The sequence below is a fragment of the Nicotiana attenuata genome, unplaced genomic scaffold (genome assembly GCF_001879085.1).
Source record: "Nicotiana attenuata strain UT unplaced genomic scaffold, NIATTr2, whole genome shotgun sequence".
In the NCBI taxonomy this organism is placed as follows: domain Eukaryota; kingdom Viridiplantae; phylum Streptophyta; class Magnoliopsida; order Solanales; family Solanaceae; genus Nicotiana; species Nicotiana attenuata.
In genome coordinates, this window is record NW_017670861.1 from 250,013 (window position 1) to 260,645 (window position 10,633).

A 10,633-nucleotide genomic window follows, 5' to 3' on the forward strand; every position below is an offset into this window, starting at 1 on the left:
CCCCTAATTTGAGTCGTGACGAGCTGCTTATTATATGATTTGTCAAATAAATTGATATTTTTCCTTTCCTCATGCATCAATGTTTTTGTGGAAACAGGACTTCTGATTGCATCATAAGGCGCAATAGTTTGCATCACAAGTTTGTCGAATCATAATAGCAAGTCAACTCAATCAGAATAAGAAAAAAATAAATTCTATAAATTTAGATTATTTCACTTGATCCCATAAAATACAGTACGGACCCAAAGAAAAAGATCGTACAGTATGATAATACAAACATAATTTAATACTATTTTCTCATAATAACTACAATTCTAGTGAATTGACAGTGTTTTTATTCGTTCAAACACAAGACAACACACCACTTTTTATTTATCATACAAAAGAAATGAGAATTATGAGAGCATTTGATGCTTATTTGCAATTGTGGTAGCAGCAGCAATAACGTCTAAAGAGGCTCTTCTTAATGCACATACCCCTCTTTGCCCCCTCTTTCTTTTTGCATTCTTTGTCGCAGTGTTCATTAATAAAGCAATAGCCAGAAAATGTCTTGCTCTTCCTTCGGCAAAGTTTGCCCTCTGCCGCTTGCATCTCTGCAGGGAACACCAACTTATCACAAGTGTTTCTGGTTAAAATCACTTATTTGAATTGAAATATAGGAATTTCTTCTTAAAATATTGAAATATATGTATTTATTTTTGTTATAAGTTATAACAATAATGATAATCATTTTATATTAGCGAGTTCGTATATGATTGTGCAATGGCATAGCTAGGTGCTCGCTGCATGTACTACGAAAGGATTATAGCAAGTTAACAACTAGCGTACAATTAATCAATTTATAATGAAATTTTGCAATTTTATATAATATTGGATTGTAGTTTTGGGTCCAAACCTTTACATAGAGACAACTAGTTTGGAATTCGGGTATATATACCGTTATTTTGTGGTAAAAACACTAATCTTTTGGAATTAAAATAGATGCATACAATATCCACAAATAAAATGACAATGAATGAAGTACCAACCATTGGATGAAACGAGGAGGAAGCATAAGAGGAGAGCATGGAAGGTTGTGTAGCTCACTAGTAACTTTGCCATATTCCTATACTTTGGATATAATACGATCTTTCTATTTTCTTTAAAGTGATTTATGTTTGGAAACTACTAAGGGAAGATAGGTTCTGTAATACTCAAATGTTGCGCATGCTCCTCCTAGCTACAAGAGTACACCAGGATACCATCAATGAATACTATGACAACGAGTCAAGATAAGGCTGAAATACACTGTTCATCAGATGCATGAATGTTGTTGGGGCGTTGATCAGCCCAAAAGACATCACAAGGAACTCATAATGACTATAACGGGTTCTGATTGTTGTCTTTAGAATATCCGAGTCCCGAATCTTCAACTGGTGATACCCAGTTTATCTTAGAGAACACCCTCGCTCCCTGAAGCTGGTCAAATAGATCATCAGTATGCGGCAAAGGATACTTGTTCTTGATTGTAACGTTTTTCAACTGCCTATAGCCGATGCACATCCGCATGGTACCATCCTTCTTCTTCACAAACAAAACCGGCGCACCCCAAGGCGACACACTAGGCCTAGTAAACCCCTTATCAAGAAGTTCCTGAAGCTGCTCTTTCAATTCCTTCAACTCAGCCGGTGACATACGATACGGAGGAATAGAAATGGGCTGAGTGCCTGGCACCAGGTCAATACCAAAGTCAATATCCCTGTCAGGTAACATGCCCGGCAGGTCTGCACGAAACACATCCGGAAAGTCTCACACTACCGGAACAGTATCAATAGTAGGGGTATCAGTACCCACATCCCTCACAGAGGCCAAATAAGATAAACAACCCATCTTGACCATCCGTTGAGCCTTCAAATATGAAATCACCTTGCTAGGAACATAATCTAGAGAACCTCCCCACTCGATTCTTGGAAAACCTGGCATTGCAACGTCACGGTCTTAGCATGACAATCCAGCATAGCATGACATGGAGACAACCAATCCACTCCCAAGATCACGTCGAAATCAACCATACTAAGCAAAAAGAGATCAACTCTAGTCTCCAATCCCCCAATAGTCACTATTCATGACCGATATATACGGTCCACAAAAACAGTATCACCCCCTGGCATAGATACATGAACAGATGAAACTAAGTACTCAAGGGGCATATCCAGATAATGAGCAAAATACGATGATACATACGAATAAGTGGAACCAGGGTCATATAATACAGAAGTATCTATGTGGCATACTGACACAATACCTGCGATCACTTTATCTGAAGCGACAACATCTGGCCTGGTAGGAATAACATAGGATCGAGCCCGACAGCCATCTAATTGGCCTCCCCCTCTAGAGCGACCTCTAGCTATCTGGGCCCCACCCCAAGCTAGCTGGACAGGTAGTGAAGTAACTGGTGTGGAAGTCACAGCCTGACTCCTTTACTGCACTAGACCTCCCGAGCAACGAGGACACTACCTCTACATATTCCCAAACTCTCCACACTTGAAGCAACTCCCTAGTGATGGTGGTGAGGACTGACGGGGCTCTCGAGCACCAGGATAACTGCTAGAAGGACCTGGCATAGCTGAACCCTGAACCGATGGAGCATGGGATGAACTATGAGCAGGAAGGGAACTGAGAGATGACTGACCCTCACGAGCGTTGTATAAACCATGACTGCATGATGCACCACGGTGAACTTGACGAGCCATCTAAGCGGGCCTATAAGGGCGACCCCTACTGTGGTATGACTGCTCCCAGAAGGAACACCGCGGAAACCACCCGAACCTCAAGGCCTCTTGGCCTCCCTCTCCTCATGCTCCTGACTACAGACCATCTCTATCTGCCGAGCAATACCAAGCACCTCATTGAAAGTAGCACCAGATACCCACTCCCGAGTCATAAGCAACCGCAGTTGATATGTGAGGCCATCAATGAACCTCTTAGTCATCTCCCTATCAGTGGGGACCAACCAAGCTGTGTGACAAGCTAACTCTAAAAACCTCATCTCATACTGGGTCACAGACATGCCATCCTGACGTAGTTGCTCAAACTGTCTGCACAGCTCCTCCCTACAAGACTACGGCATGAACTTCTCCAAGAAGAGAACAGAGAAATCAGGCCATGTAAGTGGTGCTGAACCAACTGGCCTGCACCTCTTATAAGCCTCCCACAATCTGAAGGTAGCCCCAGTAAACTGGAAAGCAGTGAAGGAGACCCCACTAGTCTCTAGAATACCCGTCGTGCGATGAATTCGCTGGCACTTATCCAAGAAGGCCTGGGCGTCCACTGACTCATCCCCACAAAATTATGGAGGATGAAGCCTCCCAAATCTCTCTAGTCTCTTCTGCTCATCATCAGTCACAATGGGACCCACCTCGGCCTGAGCAGCTATAACCGACTGGGCTGGTAGTACCCTCGGTGTCTGAAGTCTATGTATCACCAGCTTTCGAGTACGCCTCCCCTGGCCTGAGAAATGGTTGCTGCGGCCGGAATTGAGACTGCCTGAGCAAGGCTAGTGCATATAGTCAAAATCTGAGTCAAGGCCTCCTGAAGGCCAGGAATCACAATGGACACAGTTGGTGCCTGAGCCGGCCCCACTGGCTCAAGTGTATCAAATACCTGCTCCGGAGTTGGAGAAACAAGTGGGTCTGCAAGTGCTGCTCTAGCTGCCGTACGAGCTGCACCTCTGCCCCTACGGCGGCCCCTATCCCAACCTTGGCCTCTCGTGGCCCCAGCTAGTGGCATTGGTGGTTGTTCGTCCTATCCAGTAGCACGTGTCCTCACCATCTGTTAGGGAATAGAATAACAGAAGCTTAAATGCTGGAATCAATAAATCCACATGACAAGAATAGAAGAGTGTGAAGTTCCTAAATTTCAGCCTCTCGAAGATAAGTACAGAAGCCTCCGTACCGATCTGCACGACTCTACTAAACCTGCTCATGACTCGTGAGACCTATGTAACCAAGGCTCTGATACCTACTTGTCACGACTAAAAACATAGCCTGTCATGATGGCGCCTATCATGGTACTAGGCAAGCCGACACCTCAAAATCTTTCCAACACTTTTAAATGAAAAATGAAATAACACAGGTTTAAACTGGGAAGACGTTAACACCTATGTGAGGTAGAGGAGTACTCAAACGGATATATGGAATGTAATGACAACAATAAATATGTCAAGACAATGTTACACGTGTACAGTGGCAAAGATACAATCAAATGGGCTACATTTGCAATTTGAGGACCTGGGATTTATTTGGGCGAACTGTGGCTATTTATGCAATTCACATATAGAGCTGATTTGGGCTTTTCTTGGGCGAGCAGAAGCAAAATTCAAATTCACATACATGGATTGGGCTTATTATGAGATACGGGCATCCTATTTTATATGGGCTAGTTTTTATACAATTTTTAGTAGTACATTTGTGATATCAAATTTGAGTATTATACTCAATTTTGGTAATAGGACATATGTAATTTACAAAGTTTACTCAGTACATTTCATAGAACATCAGAACACTTTATGTTTTTCTTATTTATATATAAATAAAAACTAGCCCTAGGTTCTGCCTAGTGGATTTAAAAAAAAGAAAAAAAAATCATTCAAACTCTCAAAAATGGGATATAAAGTCAGACTCAATGTGGAAATTTCCAAACTATGGTGTCCCTGAGTACGTGAGTGTCTATACAATACTAGTCTGAGAATACTGTCTATGAAAATTAAAACTAAATACACAAAGCTAAAAGATAGGGAAGGAGAGTCAAGTTCTACGAATGCCGGGCAGCTAGCTTGAAATATCGAAATGATCAAGCTCCGCAGCGAATCAACACCCACCGTGTCCAGAAACACCTGGATCTACATATGAAGTGCAGGGCGTAGTGTGAGTACAACCAACTCAGTAAGTAACAAGACTAAATAATGGACTGAAAGTAGTGACGAGCTTTACAGATATAGTTCAATTATAGAAATTTCAACATAGGAGGATAAGCATACTTTAAAGTTCGACAATTTAGGCCCAAACAGTTAATTCATGTAAAGTTCAATTGAAACAGGATATAATATCTCTCAGAAATTACAAGACAATGATATATGCCAGTGGAAGTATAACAGTAATGAAATCAAGTGCACAATCTCAGAGTAATAGTCACTCAGTCCTCCCATTCACTCCAACTCACAGTCACTCATTCCTCACAGTCTATCATTTCTCCCAGTCACTCGGCACTCGCACTCGGCACCAACACTCAGTAGGTACCTACACTCACTGGGGGTGTGTACAGACTCCGGAAGGGCTCCTTCACCCCACGCGCTATGACAAGCCAATCATGGCATAAATCAATAAACCAAATCGGCCCTATAAATATCCTTACTATCAGGCCCTCGGCCTCACTCAGTCACCAATCTCTCCAGTCTCTCGGGATCTCAGTAATCATGATAATCAACCCGAATAGCGATGATATAATGCATCAATAAAGAACAATAAAGACTGAGATATAATATGCAAGTAAAACTATAATTGAGTACAAACAACAATTTAGCAGATAATTCAACATGTAATACGACCTCAGTGGATCCCCACAGTACCAACACATAGCCTAAACATGATTTTTAACATGATTTGAAGTTCAATTTCTATAATATGTGGAGAATATACAGTTAACAACAGATTATTCAGCTATACAATTCTACGGAATTGACCAAGTCACAACTCTTACGGTGCACGCCCACACGCCCGTCACCTAGCATGTGCGTCACCTCAATACGAATCACACAACACGTAATACAGGGTTTCATGCCCTCAGAACAAAATTTAGAACTGTTACTTACCTCAACCTATGCAAATCCCTACTCTAACACGCCCTTGCCTCGGGAATCGACCTCCAAATGGATCTAATCTAGCCACAAACAATTCGATATAATCAACACGAGCTAAAGGAATCTATTCCATAAGAAAATACTAAGCTATTAATCAAAAGTCAAAAAGTCAACTCAAAAGCTAGCCCCCGGGCCCACGTCTTGAAATTCGATAAAAGTCACAAAATCCGAAAGGCCATTCAACCACGAGTCCAACCGTACCAAATTTACCAAAATCCAACACCAAATCCTCACCCAAATCCCCAAATTAAACTCTCCAAATCCCTAGCCTCAAACTCCTAAATTCCACCTTAATCAAACACAAACTAGGTGGAAAATTCAATGGGGAAACAAGATTATCGAATAAAAATGAGCACAAGTTACTTACCTCAAGAAACCCCTCGAAAATCCTCTCAAAAATTGCCCAACCCCGATCTTGAAATATTTAATATGGAGAGAAATCTCGGAACCCTTGTTTTTAATAATCTGCATAGGCTTTCTCGCTACTGCGGTCCAAACTCCGCTTCTGCGGTACTGCTTTTGCGGTAATTCATCCGCTTCTGCGGTACCTCTTTTGTTGTAAATTATCCGCATATGCGGAAGTCACTTAATACCGACCAACCGCTTATGTCGTCACAAAAACCCGCTTCTAAGGGTGCACATCTGCGCAAACCATGCACTTATGCGGACCTGCCTCCCTAATTCCTTTTCCGCTTCTGCGATCCTCCACGCGCTGGTGCGAGTCTGCACCTGCAAAAATTCTTCCGCATCTGCGCTCCATAGCCCCCAATCCAAACTCTGCTTCTGCGCTTCGCAGCTCGCACCTTCGACCAAAGCTCCACATGTGCGATTATCCATGACTTCTTGAATTATCTGACATGACCCGTATTTAATACGAATAAAAAATGGGCTAACCAACAGTTAATATGAATATTCATATTATCCATGACTTCTTGAATATGATCACTTTGGGAGAATTTCTAGTCTCTCAAACTTGAGGAACCCCCAATTTGAGGCTCTACAAATGTAAAAGTTAAACCTATCGGTTATCTATTTTCTATGTGATAATTGTGTTTTTATCCATATATGTTCCATTTTTAAAAAGTTCATTTTCCAACCCATTTTTAGATGAAAAATATGGGTGGATAACTATATTATTTTAACAATTTTGCCACCGTTAATAAAAATAACCAACTAGCCAAGCCAACTCAATCAGTATAACCACAAATAATTTCCTGAAATTATTTTGATTATTTCACTTGACACCAAAAATTACAGTATGGATACCAAGAAAAAAATCGCACAATATGATAATACAAACATAATTTAGTACTATTTTCTCGCAATAACTACAATTCTAGTGAATTTGTAGTATTTTATTCTTTTAAACACAAGACACCACACCATTATTTATTTATTATACATAAAAAACGAGAATTCTGAGAGCATTTGATGCTTATTTGCACTTGTGGTAGCAGCAGCAATAACGTCTAAAGATGCTCTTCTTAATGCACATACCCCTCTTTGCCCCCTCTTTCTCTTTGCATTCTTCGTCGCAGTGTTCACTAATAAAGCAATGAGAAAAAGGCCAAAATTGTTCTTATACTATCAAAAATTAGTGACGTTTATACCTATTTTTATTTTCGGTCCAAATATACGCCTACCGTTAATAAAGTATACAAAATCGTCCCTAACCCTAACAGATTTCCAACGTGGCAGTAGGACCCCTCATTTAATGTGTCAACTGGGCAAATATCAACCCGGATTGTAGAGACCCATGCCCATTTTTTTGACCCATGCCCATTTCTTTGACCCCTCCCCTTCCGTTTACCCTCTTCTTGTGAAGAGTTGAAGATTAGAACTCCCGCCGCCGCCGCCTTCACCTTCATCAAAACAGCCACCGGTTCATCAGTGCACCACCTTCTTTCGCCAATTTATGACAGAAAATAGATCGTTTGGAATGATATGTGGGAAAGTTCACTTCTTGAGAGTAAGTATCTCTTGTTTTATCAGTGCAATTTTTGGAAAAACAATCTGATTACTATTTTTACTAGTAAATTTTAGGGGATTCCCTTTGATTTTAAATAGAATAAGACTTTGTTTCTCAATCGGACATGGAGATGAAGTTTCCGGCGGCCTCTTCCACGACAACCACTACACTGCCCTTCTTCCTCCTCCAGAATTTCTTTGTCATAATCCATCAAAGTTGAAATCTTTGAACAACTTGTCTTTCTTATAACTCATTGAAGTGTTCAATTCTAAAAACAATAGGCAATCTAGAGAAATTGGATCTATTGAAGTTAGTTTACTCTAAGATTTCAATACCACCTAAGCTTGAGGTTTGGAATTAACTTTACCATTGTTGAACCACCACGAATGAAGCTTGTGGTTTGAAATTTCAAAATCCAAATATGAAAAACGATGACGATTCTTTGCGAACTTGTTTTGGACTCGTTTGATTGAGCTCAACCTTGAAGTTTCACTGATGTTTCGTTAGTTTGTGCGGAGAAAATCTCAAAATCACCATTGTTTAGGGTTTAAGAAAAATTGAAGGGGACAAATTGGGTCTCTTCTAGAGTATTAGTTTCCAGTTTTCTTGAGAAGTTTTTATGATAAAAATAGTAAATCAATCACAGTTAACTAGAAACAAGAACTGAAAAAAGCAAAAGAAAATACAAGTTACACAAGTGTTGTCATCTTATATTTAGTGTTTTTCTCTATGAAGAACAAGACTAATTAATGTGTTCTAGTGTAATCCAATAGGTCGGACGGGTTTTTTTAAAATGGGTTCATATTTGCTTAGTGGCAAATTATTATGGGTCCCAAGTGCCACGTTGGACATCTGTTAGGGTTAGAGATAATTTTACCTACTATGTTAACGGTAGGGACAATTTTAAACGAAAAGTAAACACGGGTATAAACGTGGCTATTTATCCAAAGTAGAGGGACAATTTTAGCCTTTTTCCCTAAAGCAATACTCAAAAAATGTCTTGCTCTTCCTTCGGCAAAGTTTGCCCTCCGCCGCTTGCATCTCTGCATGCAGGGGCGGACCCACGTGAAGGGGTAAGGGGTCACTGGCACCCTATAGGCTCGGGAAAAACTATGTATATATTAATGTATATATGTCGAGGACCCCTATAATAATTTAATTGTGCCCCCTAAAAGAACAAATTGCTCCGTCGTTGCTAAGGCTGTTGGTGGGCCGGTCTTGGACCGGGACCGGACCGGGCCCGCGGTCCTAACGGGCTAAACGGTCCCGGCGGGCCGGTCCTGGTGGGCCGGTCCCTTAATGGGTAATAAGCCCGTGACGGGCCGGTCTTGCTCGTGTAGCCCACGAGACCGGGACCGCTAAGCCCGGGACCGGCAGGCGGTCCTGGGCCGGTTCAACCGGGCCTAGCGGTCCTAACGGGCTCCAACGGCTAATTTTTAAAAAAAAAAAATTTTTTTTTTTTTAAAAAATAGCCAACGGTCAGATTTTAAAATCTAGCCGTTGGCCTTTAATTTTCAACCGTTTGGAATTTTAAAAAATAGCCATTTGGCCCCCAAACTTTATTTTAACCCCAAACTTTATATAATTACACTTTTCCCCAATTCTCAACTATAAATACCCCCTCATTCTTTCATTTTTACTCACCAATTCATCAATCTATCTCAATCTCTCTCAATCTATATCTAATTTCTCTTCTATAATTGCTTATTTTATTATTGCAATTTCGTGAAAAATTGTGAAGTTGGTGAATTGAAGTATTCAAGTCTTCAAGTCTTCAACGATTTTCAATTTTCAAGAAGTTGTTCGGCAATTCGGTAAACTCGTTCCAACTCTTAACTTTTAAGAATATATTTTTGTGTGTTTAGTTTGCATAATTGTAATTAATATGGCATTTTCTTTGAAAAAAATGTTTGGTGGTAAGGGAAAAGCTAAAATTGGTGAAAGTAGTCTCCAACCTACTACCCTTCCCCCGGCTCCCCGACCCAGACCTGTTACCCGTCCTGCTGCTCCTATTATTCTTGATAGTGATAACCCTTGTTTTCAATTTTCCGATAGTGAATTTTGCCATAATGTTGCACAAGGTGAACAATTAAATGAAGAAGTTATGAATGCTCTTTATCCTAATCAAACTATCTTAGAAAATGATGAGGAAAATGAGGATGTAGATGAAACCCAACCGGATTTAGATGATTCACCTACTAGTCCTGTTAATAACCCAACTGATGCCCCGCCCGACCCACCTGTACAAACCCCTACTTTTAATAGACAACCTTCTAAACGCCTAGAAACATCAATAGTTTGGAATTTTTTTACTCAAGTAAGAGAACAAAATAAGGCTAAGTGTAAAACTTGTGGGAAATTGCTGGCGCATAAACATCAATAATTTTGATAAGACATCACACCTAAATAAGTTAAAGTTTAAATGACGCAGCGACTTGAAAAGGAGAATCCAGACGGCACCTTTGATCTTTTGGAATGGTGGAAGACAAGGGAAAAACATTTTCCGGTTCTTGCAAGGATGGCTCGGGATATTTTATCTATTCAAGCTTCAACAGTTGCATCAGAGAGCGCTTTCAGTCAAGCAAGACTTCAAATAGGTGATCATAGAGCGTCTATGAGGGAGAGCTTGGAAAAATCAGTACTATTCAGAGATTGGATCCGCTCGGAAAGAAGAAACTTTGGACTTGCAGAATCACAACCGGAGATAGACGAAGCTTATGAAGAAATGATAGCGGAACTTGCGGAGGATGCTGCTTCGCCCGGAA

At 40.7% G+C, this 10,633-nt stretch overlaps 1 long non-coding RNA gene across 1 annotated transcript in view; it reads right to left on the reverse strand.

The window, feature by feature from the left end:
- Nucleotides 1-537: 537 nt before the first annotated feature.
- LOC109243977 overlaps nt 538-10,633 on the reverse strand; it is an 18,634-nt gene continuing 8,538 nt past the window's right edge. The window contains exon 2 of the long non-coding RNA XR_002070646.1: nt 538-593. This is a non-coding gene — a long non-coding RNA (uncharacterized LOC109243977). The remainder of the gene's footprint in view (nt 594-10,633) is intronic.